Consider the following 9,325-nt stretch of genomic DNA (forward strand, 5'->3'; position numbering starts at 1 on the left):
ATATATATATATATATATATATATATATATATATACATATGAAGTATGAAGTTAATTCTCCCCAACATTAGTACAGAGCTTTTGTAATCAAACCAATTATGAATTATTATTATTATTATTATTATTATTATCATTATTATTGTTATTATTATTGACTACACTCTCTGAGTGGTTGGCATTAGGAAGGGCATCCAGCTGTAGAAACTGCCAAATCAGATTGGATCCTGGTGCAGCCATCTGGTTCACCAGTCCTGAGTCAAATCGTCCAACCCAGATGATGATGATGATGATATTATTATCATTATTATTATTATTATGGCTGGGTTCGCACCTGAGCCGCAGCAGCAAAATCCACCACTCGTCACACCTCTTGGTCCATCATCACAGCCTCGAGGTCCTGGATACATTCTAAGCCAGTGTCTGCAATCAAGTTGTTGATGTATGTGTGACAACATATTCCTCTTCTTACATTGTCATGAAATGGATTCCACAAGACTAATTTGGATGCTTCCATTTCAGGACGATGCCTGCAGTGACCAGATAGTCGCAGTCGTCTTTGCCTGATCTTCTCCCTAACTTTCAGTAGGTCTCTATAAAGAGGTATTCATTTGTCATATGCTACGGCCATTTCCCATTCAGGGCCACTCATAGCATCCTTGTATAGCATCCATTTAGCCTGTTTGTTAATTTCTTTGCCAGTGTTCATGTTTTACTGCTATATTATGAATGCTACAGAATAATTCCTTCAATTGTGTTGACTTGTTGTTGAAACTTCATAATTCATGACCAACTTAGATATTACTTACACAGGGAAATAAAAGTAACGGTTAAATATTATTTGATGTTGTTTTATCATTCACATGAGGCTTCATGTGTATATAACCAAGCAGTCACTGAATATTTGCAACAGAGGAAACTCCACTAGAAGCATTGAAAGGCCAGATATTGGTGGTGGTATTAAACTAAGCAACAGATCGAGACTGGATATATGTTATTCTATTAATCCAGGTCAGTGAAATGTGTTAATTCTTTAACTGAACAAAAAAAAAAAAAATGGTGCCTGGAATGAGAATATCTTGTTGGACTCCTGACTGAGTTAGCTCCCTTTCTTCAAAAAAACCATTTCGTTCCATTTTTCTTTCTTCACAATGTCAATAAAATTTATTGAAGTAGTTCGGGCAGCAAGCTGGAAGAATCATTAGCACGCCAGGCAAAATGCTTAGCAGCATTTCATCTATCTCATTACTTTCTTAGTTCAAATTTTGTTGAGGTCAACCTTGCTTTTCATCCTTTCAGGGTTGATAAAATAAGTATCAGTTGAGTTACTGGGGTTGATGTAATCGACTCACCCTCACCTCCAAAATTGCTAGCTTTGTAGCTACAAAACCAATAAAAATGAAAACAGAAATAAAAGAATGTCTTACTTTCTGTTAACCAGATACTGTTACACTGTAAGTGAAACCAGCACTATTCCAACCAGAATTACTCTGTAATCCTCCCCTGTACAATTAATCTCACCCATGTACAATATGATGTTGTTAAGATCTGTTCTTTCCCCCATTAACACTTGAACTGTGAAATGAAATTTCATATTGCTTTTTTTTATCAGTAATGATGTTAAATATCTACCAAATAATAGAACTGGTATTTTTTGCAAGTCATGTTGCCTCACTAAACTGTTTATAGAAACAGTTATATCAATTTGAATTTTGTTTTTTTCATTTAAATTATTACTTTTATTGTTCACTCTGCAGTGCTTATTAAACTTACTGAATCTTACCTTGGAGTTGTGTAGTGCTCCCTGTAATATCAATTGATGCCTTACAGATCTCCTTCTGGTTTAGGAGATCTGTATGATAGCCAGGATTATAATTATGCCCTCTATCTATCTATATATGATTGACTCCTTCCAGTTTCCGTCTACCGATTCTAGTCACAAAGCTTTGGTTAGCACAGGACTATAGTAGAAGACACTTGCCCAAGGTACAAGTATTCATTACATGGATATTAAAACCAATGATACAATGAAAAGAAAGGTTGTCAGTGAAGGCAAAGCTATGTAAAAGATCAGCTTTTGTAGACTAACCAGCCCTTTCTTTATAAAGACAGGCACAAGAATGGCTGTGTGGTTGGAAAACTTGTTTCCCAAGCATGTGATCTTGGGTTCAGTCCCAGTGCATAGCACCTCAGATAAGTGTCTTCTACTGGCCCCAGGGGAACCAAAGCCTTATGAGTGGATTTTATAGATGAATGGTAACTGAAAAAAGCCTGGCTTTAATACCCAAGTCCAAAATAGGTCTATGGCCCGTCAGTCCCTTCCTTCTGTTGGTCTTTTGAGCAGGTCCATCATCCATCGCCCGTTTGCCAGGCCTGTCCCAACTCCACCTTATTATTTATTTTCACTCGCTCAACCGGTCTCGGAATCGAAACCCCAATCTTACCATCATGAGGTCAATACCCAAACCACTAACCAGGTGTCTCCACACACTCACCTACCCATATATGTATGTCTCTGTGTTTGTGTAATTCAGTTTTAAGTTTGCGCAGTTCACTATTTTTCATTTCAAATGTACTTGTATTAAGAGGAGAAAAAAACAAACAAATCACAACTGTAGGGTATTTTTAAATATCAATTTAGAACTACCCTTAAAATAAATTAATTTTAAGATGAATGTATAACCTTAGGATATACTTGAATTATAAAATCATGCGTATTACAAGAGAAAATACCACTTTGATAAAACGCATCTTAAATATAAGATGTAATGGTGTATGAAAGTTGAGAGAAATTTCAAGTTGTATATAGTAAACAATATTTCATTTTTTCGTTTTGGCATTTCAAATAAACCACGATACATTCCCCATTAAAAAGAAAAAAAAAAATCCTTTTGGGGAATACGCCTCGATTCTCTTCATATATTTTTTCTAATTGAAATTAACAGGTTATTCTAATTATAAATAAACTTTGGTAAATAATGGAACCACCCTGGGTGGCTCGTAGTCTCTGTTGTATTAATCGGTGATATGTGACTAGAACTAAAAAAATAAATATAAGAAAACTCCTGGCATCGAAAAAGAAACAGCGAAAGGTAAAAATTCAAAAAGGGAAAAGCTGTAACAAAAGGAATAAAACACTAAATAAAAAAAAAAACGAATAAAAAATTATATATAAAAGCAAGTTGTAAAAGGGAGATCAACTGGTATTCGAAACCGGCTCGTCAACTTTGTTTGACCGGAAGTTTACTGTTTGCATTCAATTGTCAACTTGCTTTTATATATTCCGAATATTCAATTTATTTGAATTTTTGAAAGATAAATATTGCTTGCCAATTTTATTAGCAAATAAAATTAGAGAAACTAATAAATAAGGATAATAATTTTTTTGTTGAAAGAGAAAATTTAATTACAATCAACAACAAATTGTTGAATATTTCTTATACAAACAATACACGGTAAATATGTGGATGAGAACGAGTGTATGTGTATATATATATATACATAAACACTCACACACACATAAATACAGGGATGGCCATAAGTCGCTCTACACATTTCTAATAATAATAAAGAGAAGAGTGAAGTGACTTATGGCCATCCCAGTATATCAACATACACACACATATACATGTGTGTGTAAACACAAATATAAACAAACATATATGTCTGTATATAGATTTACAGGTGCGGGAGTGGGTGTGTGGTAAGTCGCTTGCTTACCAACCACATGGTTATGGGTTCAGTCCCACTGCGTGCCACTTTGGGCAAGTGTCTTCTACTATAGCCTCGGATCGACCAAAGCCTTGTGAGTGGATTTGGTAGACGGAAATTGAAAGAAGCCCGTCGTATATATATATATGTATGTGTGTGTATGTATGTATGTGTGTGTGTGTGTATATGTTTGTGTGTCTGTGTTTGTCGCCCCCCCCCCAACATCGCTTGAGAACCGATGCTGGCAAAAGAGACCGATAGAATAAGTACTAGACTTACAAAGAATAAGTCCTGGGTTCTATGTGATCGACTAAAAGGCGGTGCTTCAGCATGGCCGCAGTCAAATGACTGAAACAAGTAAAAGAATATGTGTGTGTGTGTGTGTTGTTTTTGTAAACTATTGATAGCGAAGATAACATAAACACAAGACTAGAAATTTGGTAGAATGGTATAAATCGATTCCAGTGCTTTATTACATCGAACCTAGAATGTGAGAATCAAAATCGACTTCTGTTGGGATTTGAACTCGTTACGTCAATTAATGTAATAAAGTATTATATTAGTCCAACGTTTAAGTGAAGGACAATGCATTAAAAGCTTCTTATAGTCATTTATTTTCTAAATTAAATTAACAGATGCTATATTGTATGTAAATAAACATTAGTAAATAAAGGACAGAATGAAAGATAGAGTAAGAGACGGAAATAGTTGAAATATCAAGTACGAAACTAAAATGTTGCAGTTGTTTAGCATATCAATGCAAATGAGTTGGGTCATAGTTTATTGACTGCGGACCTGCAACAAGCGAAAAGAAAGAAAAGGAGTTGAACAGGAAAAAGATATGAAGTGAATAAGTGCTTGGAGAAAAGAATATTAATAAAAAAAAAGTAATCAAGTTATTGTTGAATAAGAATGATCGAGAAAAATAATGAGAAAAAAAATTTAATGATACTTAGTAAAAATTAATATAAAAAAAAAACGTTTTCCATTTGTTCCAAAATGGATACATAATATATATTAAAAAAATTTAGGTATTGAACACACGCCTGAAAAAAAATCAAATTTTTATATTGATAAGTTATTATTGTCAATTTAGGTTTAATTTTTTATTAGTTATTATTATGCATCTAATATAAACACAATATATATAATAAAAATATATATTTGAATATTCACGAAAAAAATTAATAATTCTAACTTGTAATTTTTAGATTGATAATAATTTTATTATCAGTTAGGGTTTATTTATTTATTTTTTATTAGCTATTACAGTACCGGACTTCTTTTCCGTCTTCCAGAAATCCGGAATACTTTATAATACCGTATAATATTACTGCATCTACTATTTAGTAAACAGACTTTGTTTTTGAAGATGGTTAATTTGTAAACGGCATGTTAAAAATAGCTTTGTTCTTTACTATTTTTCTCAAGTGGATTCCTATAGATTAAATATATACTGCTTTAGAATTGTATTAATTTGCACCTAATGTTATTTACATTTCGGATTATTTTTGTTTCTTTCCCACTGCAAATTTTACTCAGAAAATGTTCAACAATCCATTGAGAATTTAAAAAAATATTTAAGTGATGGGAAGAAAACTAAAAAGCGCCGACGTTTCTTCATTTAATCAATATATTAATGATATTAAACAGATTAGTAAATATCAATGAGACCCTGCTTTACAAACGCATTAATTTGAACCTGTAAAATACAATTTAGTTCTTTACATTTAATACTTTATTATTAGCGGCATTTCGTCTGGTTTTAGGTTCTGAGTTCAAATTCCGACGAAGTCGACTTTGCCCTTCATACGTTCGGGGTAGGTTGGAATAAAAGAAAAAAAAGTGCCAGCTGAGCAAGGGGGTTGATGTAATCGACTTAAACCGTCCCCCACAAAATTGTTGGCCTTCTGCCAATATTTAAGTATATATTTATAACTGTCTTCAGAAAACCGGAAATTTTCAGAAATCCGGGCTACTTCCGGTACCAAGCTTGCCGGATAATCGGTCCGGTACTGTATTATTATTATGCAAATGAGATAGGTCAAATGTTTTGCTTGCGCATGGTTAAGATCCGGGTCGTTGTGTTCGTGTTCCCCCTTAGTATGTGTGTTGTGTGTGTGTTATGTCCGTGCCAAACCAAAACCAAATGAAACCAAACTAAGAGAAAAAGAAAAAAAAAAAGCGGAGAAAAAAGAAAAAGATAAAACAAAACAAAACAAAACTCAAATGAAACCGAACCGAACCAAATTCTAGCACATAGCAGCAAGAGAGAAACAAACCCTATTGGAATAATAATAATAATATCTATTGTCATCATCATTTTAACAGCAAGAATAAGAGACCACTACTAAACAGCAGTAACAAGATATAATAATAATAATAATAGTTATTATTATTAGAAGGCCAGTTATAGCAACAGCAACAGTACCAACAGAAAACCAGTAAGTTTATATTTTCTGTTATATATTATCCAACATTTGTTTCAAGTATAAGTCACATCAGCTCTTTCTGACTATATACACACACATACACATAACCTTTGTATATTATGTATACAGAAATGGGTATATGAATGTATACACAGCCTATCTTTTATATATTTCTTTCTCTCTATATATTTCTATATATACATCTATGTATGTATTCATGCACACACACAGTCTTTCTAAGTATAATATATACAAAAATATGTGCATATACACGGTCTCTTTCTATATTTACTACTCTTTCTCTCTCTCTCTCTATACATATATTTATATACACACACACACACGCACAATTATCTCCTGTATAGATACTCCTCCCTCTATATGTGTTTCTCTGTATGTATCCATATTTTTATACACCCATTTTTATGCATATCATCCTCTGTTACGCATACCATTTATTTCTCCTTATATCTTTACCCTTTTCTCTCTCTCTCTCTCTCTCTCTATATATATATATATATATGTGTGTGTGTGTGTGTGTGTATATGTGCACATATTACCCTTATCTCTATATACACGCACACACGCATTTAAGATATGTTGTGTCTCTATAGAGAAGTAAAGGATTAAGACATAAGACTACATATATGGCATATACATACATACACGCAAGCTCTTTATTTCTGTTTATATTTATACACACCTTTTTTATGTACTTCCTCTTCTCTCTATATGTATTACACACACCATACACGATACCTTATATTTCTCTCTATATATACATCTCTCTCTCTCTCTCTACATATATACATCATATATTATTTCTTTAATCCAATTTTCTTTGATATTTTTTCCCCTTGGGTTTCCCCCCTCTTCATTCTCAAAACTACAACAGTTTGTTGCGAAAGAAATTCTGTTACAAATGCCACATATATTTTTATACCTTTATGCATAACCATCAAATCAATTTCATAGCCATTAATCACAACCGACTCTATATATTTTTTTTTTACTTATTTGTCAGACTGCTGCCATTCTGGGGCACCACCTTAAAATATTTTAAACCATTTAAAATATATATATATATATTTAAAATGGTTCCTTATTAGTAAACATTTATACAAAACACACATACACAAAAGATAACCCTTTAGGGTTTTTAAAAAAGAATTTTGTGTATAATGTTTTTTATATTCCTCTGTGGGGGCCATATTTGGTATGTGGAATTATATCAACTCTTTAGTAATTATTTTTTAAAGGAGAAATAATGGCTGATATATATATTTTTTTTCAGCAGTGGCTGTAAGCTATAAGAAATTATATAGATGTAGGCTTTATTTAGTTTTAACCCGCATAATCCACCACAACATACACACATAAGCTACAGGGTATGTAAAAAAAAGGGGGGGGATTCATTTAGCTTGTGCAGTCTAAAATACCTATTTATGATACCAGAACACAAAATATAAGCAGTTTTTGTATATGCATCTACACGCGCATATATATATAGTGAATGGTGTGTGTGTATATATATATATATATATATATAGTGAATGTGTGTGTGTATGTGTATATATATATAGTGAATGGTGTGTGTATATATATATATATATATATATGTTGTATGTCATACTGTTTGTCTGTGTATATATATTGTCATTCTTTGTGGTGTAGATGTATATATCATGTATAAATACGCATTACAGTGGTGTATTTGCGTACACATGGCATTCTCAACGTGTTGGTGTGGGTGGGTGTATAAATGCACGCATATACGTCATGTAACGTGGGTGTGAGTATACAAGCACCTCCACATTGTATACATACATACACACACACACACACACACAATACTGAAATATAGAACTTAATGATCTTTCTTCATATAAACGATATATATATATATATATATGTATATATAATTATATAGACCGACTGTAACCTATGTATTAGTTTTATTAGTTTTATTGTCCTTATTTTCGGATTTATGAACCACACACACACACTCAACATACATATATGACGTGTTTACAAATATATGTACTGTAGACAGCAACAATTTAATGTTTACCATAAGAGTTTAAAATCTTATTTTAACCATGGTTTCCTCTCATAACTACACATATATACACACACACACACCCGTCCAATACTCTCCTTTAAGCTATGTATAAGACAGTTTATTTTTGAACTGGTGAGCCATGTTTAAAGGGTCTAAATGATGTATGTAGACAATGACGACGCGGTTGTATATATGTGCCTCATTTCCTTATATATATATACATGATGTATATATATATATATGGTTCTTAATTGTAGTTACATTAATTTAGGAAAAACTGTGTTTTGCCTTTACAGGTGTATGTATGTATAACAAATGTGTAAAAGAATTATGTATATGTGCCTGCATATCTGTATGTATAATTTGACTATTGGCTTAAAGCTTTTAATATTGAACAGATGAGTAAAATTTAGGTGTGTATATATACACATATACGCTGTTATATACTTTAAGAATTACTCAAGGACCTGTGTATGTACACATACATACGTCTGACTGTCTTAGCTTTACCAACAGCATTGTGTACAAAGCATTTTATATATATATATGTGTATGTAGACACAAAATCGTGTGTATATACACACCGAAATGTTACTCAACTGCTGTTCAATGCTAAAAGCGATAAACCAATCGTTAAATTATATATACACATTGTGTATTCACACACACACATATAAAATGCTTTGTACACAATGTTGGTAAAGCTAAGACAGTCATTAGACGTGTGGATATGTGTACGTAGGCTCTTGAGTAACTCTTAAAAGCATGTCATGGTTAAATCCAATACCCTCCTCAACCTTATATATATAGATATATATATACTCTTTTACTTGCTTCAGTCATTTGACTGTGGCCATGCTGGAGCACCGCCTTTAGTCGAGCAAGTCGACCCCAGGACTTATTCTTTGGATGCTTAGTACTTATTCTATCGGTCTCTTTTGCCTGCCGAACCGCTAAGTTACGGGGACATAAACACACCAGCATCGGTTGTCAAGCTATGTTGGGGGGGGGACAAACATACACATATATATATATATATTGAGAATTTCTTTTGAGAACTACTAGATCTTAGTAGACACATGTGATCTATTTCTAGTATATTAAATGTCCACTTCACTGGTCA

General features: G+C 32.7%; 1 protein-coding gene across 5 annotated transcripts in view; it reads left to right on the forward strand.

Annotated features, from left to right (window-relative positions):
* The first annotated feature begins 5,711 nt into the window (after nucleotides 1–5,711).
* The window catches only part of LOC106872957 (eukaryotic translation initiation factor 4E transporter), a 115,629-nt gene continuing 112,015 nt past the window's right edge, over nucleotides 5,712–9,325 (forward strand). The window contains exon 1 of one of the 5 annotated variants that reach the window (XM_052976797.1): nucleotides 5,712–6,152. The gene's annotated coding sequence lies outside the window, so the exon portion shown is untranslated. The remainder of the gene's footprint in view (nucleotides 6,153–9,325) is intronic. The other 4 variants (XM_052976795.1, XM_052976796.1, XM_052976794.1 and 1 more) reach the window with 4 other exon arrangements.

The sequence above is a fragment of the Octopus bimaculoides genome, chromosome 25 (assembly GCF_001194135.2).
Source record: "Octopus bimaculoides isolate UCB-OBI-ISO-001 chromosome 25, ASM119413v2, whole genome shotgun sequence".
NCBI classification, from domain to species: Eukaryota; Metazoa; Mollusca; class Cephalopoda; order Octopoda; family Octopodidae; genus Octopus; species Octopus bimaculoides.